Raw genomic sequence first — 13184 nt, 5'->3', positions numbered from 1 at the left:
GAGTAAGTGTAGATTTTTGTACACTCAGAAAAACCTTGTCTACACTTATAAATGTAAAGAACGAGAGATGGGGGGAGGGGGTGGAGGTGGAGGGGGGAAGGTTGGTTTACAAACATTAAACACCACTTTTACAAATAAAAAGTCATCATCAATAATAAATGATAAATAAATCAATAAATCAAACAAAAAAAATTAAAAATTAAAAATTAAAAAAAAATTTAAAAATCAATAAATTAAAAATTAAGTTTCTACTCACCGACTGCAGCATCGGGAGACCTCCAACAGCATGCTGGGACTGCCCCCTCCCCCCCAGTGTCTCTCTCTCTCTGCCTGTCAGTGTCTCTCTCTCTGTCAGTGTCTCTCTGTGTTTCTGACAGCGAGGGATGGGGAGGAGGGGGGAGGGGGGGAAGAGGAGGGGTTAGGGAGGGGAAGAGGACGGGGAGGGAGGGAGGGGAGGGGGAGGGAGGGGGAAGAGGAGAGGGGAGGGAGGGGGGAAGAGGAGGGTGAGGGAGGGAAAGAGGGGGAGGGAGGGGGAGAGTCGTGGGGGAGGGGGAGAGAGGAGGGAAGGAGGGGGCTGAGAGGAAAAAGGGAGGGGGGCAGAGGAGAGAGGGAGGGGGAGGAGAGGAGGGAGGGAGGGGGGTAGAGGAGGGAGGGGGAAGAGGAGGGAGGGAGGGAGGGGGAGAGGAGGGGCGGAGGCAGAGAGAGGAGGGAAGGAGGGGGGTGAGAGAAGGGAGGGAGGGAGGCAGAGGAGAGAGGGAGAGGGAGGAGAGGAGGGAGGGGGGTAGAGGAGGGAGGGGGGAAGAGGAGGGAGGGAGGGAGGAGGTGGTGAAAGAAGGGAGGGAGGGAGGGGGGGAGTGGAGGGAGGGAGGGGGGGAGTGGAGGGAGGGAGGGGGAGGAGAGGAGGGGGAGAGAGGAGAGGGAGGGGAGAGGAGGGGGGAGGAGAGGAGAGGAGGGGTGGGGAGAGGAGGGGGAGACTGAACGGGCCCCGCCGACGAGTGGAAGCTAGGCCGCCAAACACTTCGGGCAGGGCCCACCCCCAGCAAGATGCCAGGCGGGCGGGCCCTGCTGACAACGTGGAGGGGGGGGAGGAGGGTAACGGCTGAATGGGGGGGGGGGGGAGAGGAGTGGGGGGAGCGGGAGCTGAACAGGAGTGGGGGGAGCGTGAGCGTGAGCTGAACTGGGCGGGGGGGTGGGAAGCGGGAGCTGAACAGGAGGGAGGGAGGCCCGAGTCCCATCTTCGCCCGGTGAGCCTATTCGGCCAGGGTTCGGGGCAGTGTGCTTCTGGCCCCTCCCACGCAACCTCGGGGCAAGTAGCTACTGCACTCTAGCGCGCATGTGCAGAGGTCCCGGCACTGTTTTCAGCGCAGGGACCTGGCTCCGCCCCCGACCCCTTGTGCTGCGCAGAATCACAAGGTAAGTTTTCGGCGCTCTTTTCATTCCAGAAAATCGGCGCACCTAATGGAGGTGTGCCGTTCTTACAGAGGGCGGAAACTTGGGCCCATGATTCTAAGCTGACACTTCAGTGCAGTACTGTGTTGTTAGGAGCAATGTTTTTCAGATAAGGTGTTAAACTGCAGCCTTGTCTACTTGAGAGCTCCCTGATCTTCTTTGGAAAAAGTGCCACGGGACCTTCCAGGACAGTGAAGCTGGGGCAATAAATGTAGCTTTGAAAGTGTTACTCACATCCTGAGATTTGAAATTTAAAAAAAAAGGATTTCCAAGTTACCTCATTAAACCCCACATAATCTCCTGGGGAATCAGTCAATGCCTGTGCAGGTTACAGCATTGTTTTGTACATAGTTCAGTATGTGGAAACACTTTTGTTATCAGATGAACATTTCATGTTCCTATCAGTCACTATGTTTATATTACATCTTTAGTGTCAGTGTGAAACACTTTCCACTTTGCATCAAGGCTAAATTTGGAGTCAATGCCTGGTGCGAAGCAGAGTGAGATTCCCTGGAGGGGACAGCCTCTGACCAGTTTAGATTTGACACTGCGTGGAATGCAAATTCAGTATGGGTTCAAGCTGGGTGTAAAATATACCCAGGGATCCCCTTGCAATTAATTGAAGTGTTTTGACAAGACAGATGCTACTGCCTGCACTGTCTAAATATTTAATGTGTAACTGCTGGGAGAGGAGCTATTAATGTGTGTAAGTGCACAGGCCTCCATCTTGAACCAAGAAAGTTGCAGCGTGAAGGAGTGATTGGCTCACTGAAACCCGAACTGCAGCGAACCGCTTCAGACCAGTAGCTGAAATCCAAGATTGCATTTACAACCTAACTGGAGCCTGGGCCCTATCTCTGGGCTAGCAGGACGGCATCTTAGCATCTGCGCAAACCAAACCTGGAGCACTTTGCTAAGTGTAGTTTTAGCTGTTAATGGTCCAATGGGTCAATGGTAAAACATTTAAAATGCTGGGAGCCAGTTATCTGTCTACAGGTCATGACTGCAATGTAAAATCGAGCCAAGAGGCGAGACATGTATTGATTTAATGGTAACTTCTAATTGTAATGAACAGGAAGTAGTAGAATGGATATAGATAGAAAACAGATCGAGATTTTGACTTGCCACTTATAATTCTGAGTTGGTAACTAGTCATATATATGTGTTAAACATTTGCCAAACATATTCAGACAACATTGCACCATCAAAGAATCAACACATCATCAATTGATTGAAAAGTAATTTTGACCATTGTAATGTATACACCTGTGAGTATGCTCACAGGTTTGTTGAGTTACATTCACGCCAGGATGTCCCTGAGATAGAGCAGGCGGTGTCCATTGGTATGCTCGCGGCCTTCCGCGAGAGGTGGGCGCCAGAGGGACTGAAGTGCATTATCACCCCCGGCAACCAAATTCTAATTTGATTGGTTTAATGTTCCAAAGTTTAATTTGTTAATTTGTCGGTTCTAGTGCCCCTTTAATAAGGGGGCACTTGATTTTATGTTTTACAAAAATAGTTGTAGAGCTGTTGAGATGTGAGTGGCTTAGCCAGTCACATGATGTTCACAAGACTCAATAAAACCCCAGCCAGTTGGGTTCAGGAGATCCATGATGAGGCAGGTGGTTGTGAGCCTGGTAATGTGTAGTGTGATTGTTAAACCTTTTGCTAATAAACAAACTAATTCTTAATAGCAATGTGTGGCTATGAATTATTAAGCAAAGAACCCATGAAGCAAATACATTACAATCATAAATCAAAGATTTTGTTACAACAACTTGCATTTATAAGTTGTCTTTATTGTAAGAACCATCCCAAGGTGGTTTGCGAACAGGCGTAAGAAAAACAGATGCCAAGACAGGGACGTAGAGTAGGAGGGGTGACTGCAAGCTTGGTCAAAGGCATGGGTCTTGGGACTATTTGTAAGGGTTTAGACAGAGCTGGACAGACGGAGAGAGTTAGTGAGGGAGTTACAAAGATTTGGACTCAGGCTCTGCCAACAATGCTGGGGTGATGGGAGGGTGGGGGTTGCACATAAGGCTGGAGTCAAAGGCTAGATTGTGAAACTTAACATAGTTAGCTGTGCAAAGGCTGTTCCCCTGTTTTGCTCTGTTGCAATGCCATCCTCTACCATACCAGCAGTTGCTAAAACTGCAAATGATGCGGCCGATATCAGTTCATAGAAAAAGCTGGGAGAGACTACAGTGTCCACAGCGCTGCTTGTAAGTTGCCTGTATTTTTTATCTATTGTTCTTTGAGGTTTATTTATGGGTCCAGTCCAATTCAATTACACCCTACTCTGATGTTAGTAAATTCCTCATCTCAGCAAATCTTTATCAAGACCCAGTCCTGGTAACCATTCACTTTCTCCCCAGATATTGTGTAAAATGTGGTCCCATTGCATATTTAACTGATATTTAACTTCTGGTATTCCTACTTCATAGAATCTTACAGCATAGAGGGAGGCCATTCGGCCCATCGTGCTTGTGCTGGATCTTTGAAAAAGCTATCCAATTAGTCCCACTTCCCCTGCTCTTTCCCATAGCCCTGCAAATTTTCCCCTTTTGACAGTTACTGTTGAATCTACTTCCACGACCCTTTCAGGCAGTGCCTTCCACTCTAATTATATACACTTCCATTATAATATGTATGTTTAATTATTCATTATTTTGCAATGCTAGCTGATATTCTGTGGCCCTGCTCACGAGTAGTCTCAGGTCTGCAGCACAGGTGTGATATTTAGTGGCTCACCTGGCTAGTTTCTGTTAAGACCAGTGCTCAGATACTCCCCGGTGGGGAAGTGTCTCAGTCGGTCCTGAGGTCATTCACATGGTAATTGCTCTTTGGCCAGGGACTCCCAGGTTTCAGTGGGAATGTTGCACTTTATCAGAGAGGCTTTGAGGGTGTCCTTGTAACGTTTCCATGGCCGCCTTTGGCTTATTTGCCGTGAAGGAGTTCCGAGTAGAGCGCTAGCTTTGGGAGTCTCGTGTCTGCGAACTATGTGGCCTGCCCAGCGGAGCTGATCAAGTGTGGTCAGTGCTTCAATGCTGGGGATGTTGGCCTGGTCGAGGACGCTAATGTTGGTGCATCTGTCCTCCCAGGGATTTGTAGGATCTTGCGGAGTGCATCCGGGAGGGTGCTGAGCACCTCGAGTCTTGTGGCCGAGAGCATGCAGAAATCAAGCGCAGGCAACGGAAAGAGCGTGCAGCAAACCAGTCCCACCCACCCCTTCCCTCAACGACTATCTGTCCCACGTGTGACAGAGACTGTGGTTCTCATATTGCACTGTTCAGCCACCTAAGAACTCATGTTAAGAGTGGAAGCAAGTCTTCCTCAATTCCGAGGGATTGCCTATGATGATGATGAATTGCTCTTTCGTGAGGGAAGTTTGCAGATTGGCAGATGCTTGTAAATTTTAGGGTCCGGGTCAGTTAAAACAAACCATGGAGGTGAAATGAGGCTTGGGGTGGTCGCACAAAATAGGTGAGAATGAATCGTCAGCCTGTTCAACACCCCGCCCGACTTTCTTTTCCACAATGGAATCCTTTGCTACATATGTAAACGGAGTCTCTGCTACACTTCTGTAGAGAGTAGACAATGGTAATGCAGTAGAGTAATCTAGATTTTCAAAAGGTACCCCATAATAGACTGATGAACAAGGTCAGAGAATGTGGAATCAGGGGACGTATCATAATGGATAGCTAGCTGACTTCAAGGCAGAAAGCAGAGAATAGGGGTAAAAGGTAGCTATTCACAGTGGCAGAAGGTGGGTAGTGGTGTTTCACAAGGATCAGTGCTGGGATCACTGTTGTTCACAATTTACATTAACGATTTAGACTTTGGAGTCAAAAGCACAATTTCTACATTTGTGGATGACACTAAATTGGGGGCAATAGTCAATATTGAGGATGACTGCAACAGATTACAGGAGGATATTAATAAACTTGCAGAATGGGCATATAATTCGCAAATGAAGTTCAACACAGATAAATGTGATGTATTACATTTTGGTAGGAAGAATAGGGAGGTCATTTATTACTTGGTGGGCGAGAGTCTAGGTGGGGTAGAGGATCAAAGTGATCTCAGAGTACAAATACACAAATCGCTAAAAGTTGCAACACAGATTAGAAAGGCCATTAAAAAAGCATAGATGCATTTAAGGGGAGGCTAGACAAGCATATGAGGGAGAAGAGAATAGAGGGATATGCTGACAGAGTCAGATGAGGAAAGACGAGAGGAGGTTCGAGTGGAGCATAAACGCTGGCATGGACTGGCTGGGCTGAACGGCCTGTTTCTCTGCCGTATATCCTATGTAATCCTATGTAAGTTTCAGTTCTGTAACCGGAGCAGTTCCGAGGAAATTCCCAGCTAGATTCCTCCGGGTTGCTTTTATGCAGAGTCAGGGTCGGCCCACCGATCATTGCACTGCATTCAGATCACAAGAGGGAACATAAGAACATAAGAACATAAGAATTAGGAACAGGAGTAGGCCATCTAGCCCCTCGAGCCTGCTCCGCCATTTAAAAAGATCAGCTCCACTTACCCGCCCGCTCCCCATAACCCTTAATTCCCTTATTGGTTAAAAATCTATCTGTGATTTGAATACATTCAATGAGCTAGCCTCAACTGCTTCCCTGGGCAGAGAATTTCACAGATTCACAACCCTCTGGGAGAAGAAATTCCTTCTCAACTCGGTTTTAAATTGGCTCCCCTGTATTTTGAGGCTGTGCCCCCTAGTTCTAGTCTCCCCGACTAGTGGAAACAACCTCTCTGCCTCTATCTTGTCTATCCCTTTCATTATTTTAAATGTTTCTATAAGATCACCCCTCATCCTTCTGAACTCCAACGAGTAAAGACCCAGTCTACTCAATCTATCATCATAAGGTAACCCCCTCATCTCCGGAATCAGCCTAGTGAATCGTCTCTGTACCCCCTCCAAGGCTAGTATATCCTTCCTTAAGTAAGGTGACCAAAACTGCACGCAGTACTCCAGGTGTGGCCTCACCAATACCCTGTACAGTTGCAGCAGGACCTCCCTGCTTTTGTACTCCATCCCTCTTGCAATGAAGGCCAACATTCCATTCGCCTTCCTGATTACCTGCTGCACCTGCAAACTAACTTTTTGGGATTCATGCACTAGGACCCCCAGGTCCCTCTGCACCGCAGCATGTTGTAATTTCTCCCCATTCAAATAATATTCCCTTTTACTGTTTTTTTTTCCAAGGTGGATGACCTCACATTTTCCGACATTGTATTCCATCTGCCAAACCTTAGCCCATTCGCTTAACCTATCTAAATCTCTTTGCAGCCTCTCTGTGTCCTCTACACAACCTGCTTCCCCACTAATCTTTGCGTCATCTGCAAATTTTGTTACACTACACTCTGTCCCCTCCTCCAGGTCATCTATGTATATTGTAAACAGTTGTGGTCCCAGCACCGATCCCTGTGGCACACCACTAACCACCGATTTCCAACCTGAAAAAAGACCCATTTATCCAGACTCTCTGCTTTCTGTTAGCCAGCCAATTCTCTATCCATGCTAATACATTTCCGCTGACTCCGCGTACCTCTATCTTCTGCAGTAACCTTTTGTGTGGCACCTTATCGAATGCCTTTTGGAAATCTAAATACACCACATCCATCAGTACACCTCTATCCACCGTTATATCCTCAAAGAATTCCAGTAAATTAGTTAAACATGATTTCCCCTTCATGAATCCATGTTGCATCTGCTTGATTGCACTATTCCTATCTAGATGTCCCACTATTTCTTCCTTAATGATAGCTTCAAGCATTTTCCCCACTACAGATGTTAAACTAACCGGCCTATAGTTACCTGCCTTTTGTCTGACCCCTTTTTTAAACAGAGGCGTTACATTAGCTGCTTTCCAATCCACTAGTACCTCCCCAGAGTCCAGAAAATTTTGGTAGATTATAACCAATGCATCTGCTATAACTTCCGCCATCTCTTTTAATACCCTGGGATGCATTTCATCAGGACCAGGGGACTTATCTACTTTGAGTCCCATTAGCCTGTCCAGCACTACCTCCCTAGTGATAGTGATTGTCTCAAGGTCCTCCCTTCCCACATTCCCGTGACCAGCAATTTTTGGCATGGTTTTTGTGTCTTCCACTGTGAAGACCGGAGCAAAATAATTGTTTAAGGTCTCAGCCATTTCCACATTTCCCATTACTAAATCCCCCTTCTCATCTTCTAAAGGACCAACAGTTACTTTAGTCACTCTTTTTCTTTTTATATATCGGTAAAAGCTTGTACTATCTGTTTTTATGTTTTGCGCAAGTTTACTTTCGTAATTTATCTTTCCTTTCTTTATTGCTTTCTTAGTCATACTTTGCTGTCGTTTAAAATTTTCCCAATCTTCTAGTTTCCCACTAACCTTTTTTTTAATGCCACGATGAAGTAGCAGCTCTCTCAAAATATATAAAGCTATTTTGGGTGAGTTAATAAACTCGACAGGGGGAATCAAACTGACTCCCCCAGCATTTATTTCAACCTGGTTTGATGCCACAGTGGGACCATACTTCACGTCGGGACAAAGCCAATCTCCCAGGATGACGCACATTGCCCCCTTCCGGAATTAGGTTGGGACCTGACACCAGAGTTATACCCTCGCAGTTTCCAAATCATAGCAATGCTTGCAGTATAAATACGGTCGGCAAACTTATGGGATGGTTCTGGAGTCTCCAGGAATTAAAGATTAATCTCCAGGATGGTGCTGCGAGCAAGCAGGGGGAAAATTCATCGTGGCATTAAAAAAAATTGTGCGTTTTATTCATATACTCTGAACACATTCATTTATTAGTTATAAACATATTGGAGATGGGAGAAAAATGGCTGTTTGACCGGGCAGGGCAGTTGGAGGTGAGAGGTCATGTAATGAAACCTCCAGGAATAAGTCCAACTGGAGCTGGTAACTCTAAGGTGATTTCCCGGTTGCGTGCTCCCAACAGCAATGACAGTGAGCGTCATTTACAAGACCATGTGAGCACGGCACCTGACTCCCTGGGAGGACAGACGCACCAGCATTAGCATCCTCGATCAGGCAAACATCCCCAGCATCGAAGCACTGACCATACTCGATCAGCTCCGTTGGGCGGGCCACATTGTTCGCATGCCCAACACAAGACTCCCAAAGCAAGTGCTCTACTTGAAATTCTTACACGGCAAGCGAGCCCCAGGTGGGCAGAGGAAATGTTTTAAGGACACCCTCAAAGCCTCCTTGATAAAATGCAACATCCCCACCAACACCTGGGAGTCCCTGGCCAAAGACCGCCCGAAGTGGAGAAAGAGCATCCGTGAGGCTGCTGAGCACCTCGCGTCTCGTCGCTGAGAGCATGCAGAAAACAAGCGCCGGCAGCGGAAGGACCATGCGGCAAACCAGGCTCCCCACCCACCCTTTCCTTCAACCACTGTCTGTCCCACCTGTGACAGAGACTGTAATTCCCGCATTGGACTGTTCAGTCACCTAAGAACTCACTTTTAGAGTGGAAGCAAGTCTTCCTTGATTTCAAGGAACTGCCTATGATGATTCTTTCCATTTATTGGGTGAAAATTCAAGGGTCCGAGTGCCCTGTTTCTTGCCTGCTGCTCCCGCCTGTGGGTGCCGCTTCTCACCGGGAGCACTGATTGGTTGGTTAACCAGCCCTTATGTACACCAGACCATGTCCATGCCAACTGGGGTCAAGGGCACACCAGCTCACGCACTTGACCACTGAGCCATCCAGAGGAAGCTACGATTTGTCTGGTAGATGTTGGTAGAAATGCAGCCTTGGTTGTTCTTTTGCCTCTCCCAAGAGATTACGTGGTTGAGGGGGCGGGTGTGAGGTGAGATTTCTGGGGGGAGGGAGGAGGGGGGTGGGGGGAGGTTGGGGGAGTGAACCAGTGTTTAGCCATCATGATCCGGCCATCATGGTGTGTGGGGCAGACTTGATGGACCATCTGGTCTTTTCTGCGTGTCCATTTTGTGGGTTCATATGTAACCAAGCGACAACTGCAATGCTTTAAAAATCAAACAGGAACAAGCGGGTAACAGTGTGTTTTGTGTGCTTTGAATTGGGATTTTGCATTCAGTAGATTCACTCAGATCATTTTTTTATAATTAATCAAATTAAAGAAAGACTTGCATTTAGATAACTCTTTTCATGACTTCAGGGTGTACCAAAGCACTTTACAGCCAATAAGGTACTTTTGAAGTATAGTCACTTTTGTTATGTAGAAAACCCGGCAGTTAATTTACACACAGCAAGATCCCACTAACAGCCATGTGATAATGACCAGATCATTTGTTTTAGTGAAATTGGTTGAGGGATGATTATTGGCTGGGACACTGGCCAGAAGTCTCCTGCTCTTCTTCAGAATAGTGCCATGGGATCTTTTCTGTCCACCACGAGAGGGCCTCGGTTTAATGTCTCACCTGAAAGACGGCACCGCCGACAGTGCAGCACTCCCTCAGCACTGCACTGGGAGTGTCACCTTGGATGATGTGCTCAAAGTCTCTGGTCGTGGGACTGTGAGCCAACAACCTTCTGACTCAGATGTGAGAGTGTGACCGAGTAAGCCACGGATGACAATGTGGAATCTAGCTCCGGGATGATACCCAACTGGCCTACTGATAGCTTCACAGAGATGGCGTGTTTCCACCAGGTCTGTGTTTAACCACAGCCATCTGCATTATTAATAATTATATTGCTCAGGGAGGGGATAAGCTGCCACACCTGTTTTGTTTCAGGAAACTGCAGACTTGATTGAAAAACAAAGCTGAAAATCAAAGTACCCTTTAATAGGTGAATCAAATTTAATTTTAAATATTCTTTCATTTGTTTCAAAGGTTTGCTGTACAACACCCCCTGGCGTCCAATTGCACATATTTTTATCTGCTTCACCCAGAGACTGTTAACTTGTAAACCCCGTGATCTTGGATGATCAAACAACAACGGTGTGTACAGACCACCAAACAGTAGTAGTGAGGTAGGGGATGGCATCAAACAGGAAATTAGGGATGCGTGCAATAAAGGTACAGCAGTTATCATGGGTGACTTTAATCTACATATAGACTGGGCTAACCAAACTGGTAGCAATACTGTGGAGGAAGAGTTCCTGGAGTGTATAAGGGATGGTTTTCTCGACCAATATGTTGAGGAACCAACTAGAGCGCAGGCCATCTTAGACTGGGTCTTGTGTAATGAGAGAGGATTAATTAGCAATCTGGTCGTGTGAGGCCCCTTAGGGAAGAGTGACCATAATATGGTAGAACTCTTCATTAAGATGGAGAGTAACACAGTTAATTCAGAGACTAGGGTCCTGAACTTAAAGAAAGGTAACTTCGATGGTATGAGATGTGAATTGGCTAGGATCGACAGGCGAATGATACTTAAAGGGTTGACGGCAGATAGGCAATGGCAGACATTTAAAGATCACAAGGATGAACTACAACAATTATACATCCCTGTCTGGTGTAAAAATAAAAAAGGGAAGGTGGCTCAACCGTGGCTAACAAGGGAAATTAGGGAAAGTGTTAAATCCAAGGAAGAGGCATATAAATTGGCCAGAAAAAGCAGCAAACCTGAAGACTGGGAGAAATTTAGAATTCAGCAGAGGAGGACTAAGGGTTTAATTATGAGGAGGAAAATAGAGTATGAGAGTAAGCTTGCAGGGAACATAAAAACTGACTGCAAAAGCTTCTATAGATATGTGAAGAGAAAAAGCTTAGTGAAGACTAATGTAGGTCCTTTGCAGTCAGAATCAGGTGAATTCATAATGGGGAACAAGGAAATGGCAGCCCAGTTGAACAAATACTTTGGTTCTGTCTTCACTAAGGAAGACACAAATAATCTGAAAATACTAGGGGACCGAGGGTCTAGCAAGAAGGAGGAACTGAGGGAACTGAGAGAAATCCTTATTAGTCAGGAAATGGTGTTAGGGAAATTGATGTGATTGAAGGCCGATAAATCCCCAGCGCCTGATAGTCTACATCCCAGAGTAATTAAGGAAGTGGCCCTAGAAATAGTAGATGCATTGGTGGTCATTTTCCAACATTTCATGAAATCTGGATCAGTTCCTATGGATTGGAGGGTAGCTAATGTAACCCCACTTTAAAAAAAAGGAGGGAGAGAGAAAACAGGGAATTATAGACCGGTTAGCCTGACATTGGTAGTGGGGAAAATGCTGGAATCAATTATTAAAGATGTAATAGCAGCGCATTTGGAAAGCAGTGACAGGATCGGTCCAAGTCAGCATGGATTTATGAAAGGGAAATCATGCTTGACAAATCTTCTGGAATTTTTTGAGGATGTAACTCGTAGAGTGGATAAGGAAGAACCAGTGGATGTGGTGTATTTGGACGTTCAAAAGGCTTTTGACAAGGTCCCCCACAAGAGAGTAGTGTGCAAAATTAAGGCACATGGGATTGTGGGTAGCATATTGACGTGGATAGAGAATTGGTTGGCAGACAGGAAGCAAAGAGTGGGAATAAACACGTCCTTTTCAGAATGGCAGGCAGTGACTAGTGGAATGTCACAGGGTTTAGTGCTGGGACCCCAGCTATTTACAATATATATTAATGATTTAGACGAAGGAATTGAATGTAATATCTCCAAGTTTGCAGATGTCACTAAGTTGTGTGGCAGTGTGTGCTGTGAGGAGGATGTTGAGGCTGCAGGGTGACTTGGACAGGTTAGGTGAGTAGGCGAATGCATGGCAGATGCAGTATAATGTGGATAAGTGTGAGGTTTTCCACTTTGTTGGCAAAAACAGGAAGGCAGATTATTATCTGAATGGTGACAGATTAGTAAAAGGGGAGGTGCAATGAGACCTGTGTGTCATGGTAGTCATTCAAAGTAGGCATGCAGGTACAGCAAGCAGTTAAGAAAGCAAATGGCATTTTGGCCTTCATAGTGAGAGGATTTGAGTATAGGAGCAGGGAGGTCTTGCTGCAGTTGTACAGGGCCTTGCTGAGACCACACCTTGAGTATTTTGTGCAGTTTTGTTCTCCTAATCTGAGGAAGGACATTCTTGCTATTGAGGGAGTGCAGCAAAGGTTCACCAGACTGATTTCTGGAATGGCAGGGCTGACATATGAAGAAAGACTGGATCGACTAGGCTTATATTCACTGGAATTTAGAAGAATGAGAGGGGATCTCATAGAAGCATATAAAATTCTGACGGGATTGGACAGGTTAGATGCAGGAAGAATGTTCCCGATGTTGGGGAAGTCCAGAACTAGGGGTCACAATCTAAGGATAAGGAGTAAGCCATATAGGACCGAGATAAGGAGAAACCTTTTCACCCAGAGAATTTTGAACCTATAGAATTACCACAGAAAGTTGTTGAGTCTAGTTCGTTGGATATATTCAAAAGGGAGTTAGATGTGGCACTTACAGCTAAAGGGATCAGAGGGTATGGAGAGAAGGCAGGAGTGGGGTACAGAAGTTGCATGATCAGCCATGATCATATTGAATGGTGGTGCAGGCTCGAAGGGCCGAATGGCCTGCTCCTGCACCTATTTTCTATGTTTCCATGTTTCTATGATTCTGTGTAGCATGAAAATCAGGGATTGTCCTGGGATCCAGGCAGCTGGATTGAGTCCAAGAGTAGCTGAGCTCTATAAAGAGCAATCTCGACCTGGATCCAGGAAACAGCTCATCGCTGTCCCGAGACAACAAAGACCTTTCTTCATGTTCCCAAAATCCAGGGCCACGGAAGTAGAAAGAGTGGC

Source organism: Pristiophorus japonicus, chromosome 3, assembly GCF_044704955.1.
Source record: "Pristiophorus japonicus isolate sPriJap1 chromosome 3, sPriJap1.hap1, whole genome shotgun sequence".
Taxonomy (NCBI): Eukaryota; Metazoa; Chordata; class Chondrichthyes; family Pristiophoridae; genus Pristiophorus; species Pristiophorus japonicus.
Note: the sequence above shows the minus strand (reverse complement) of the source record.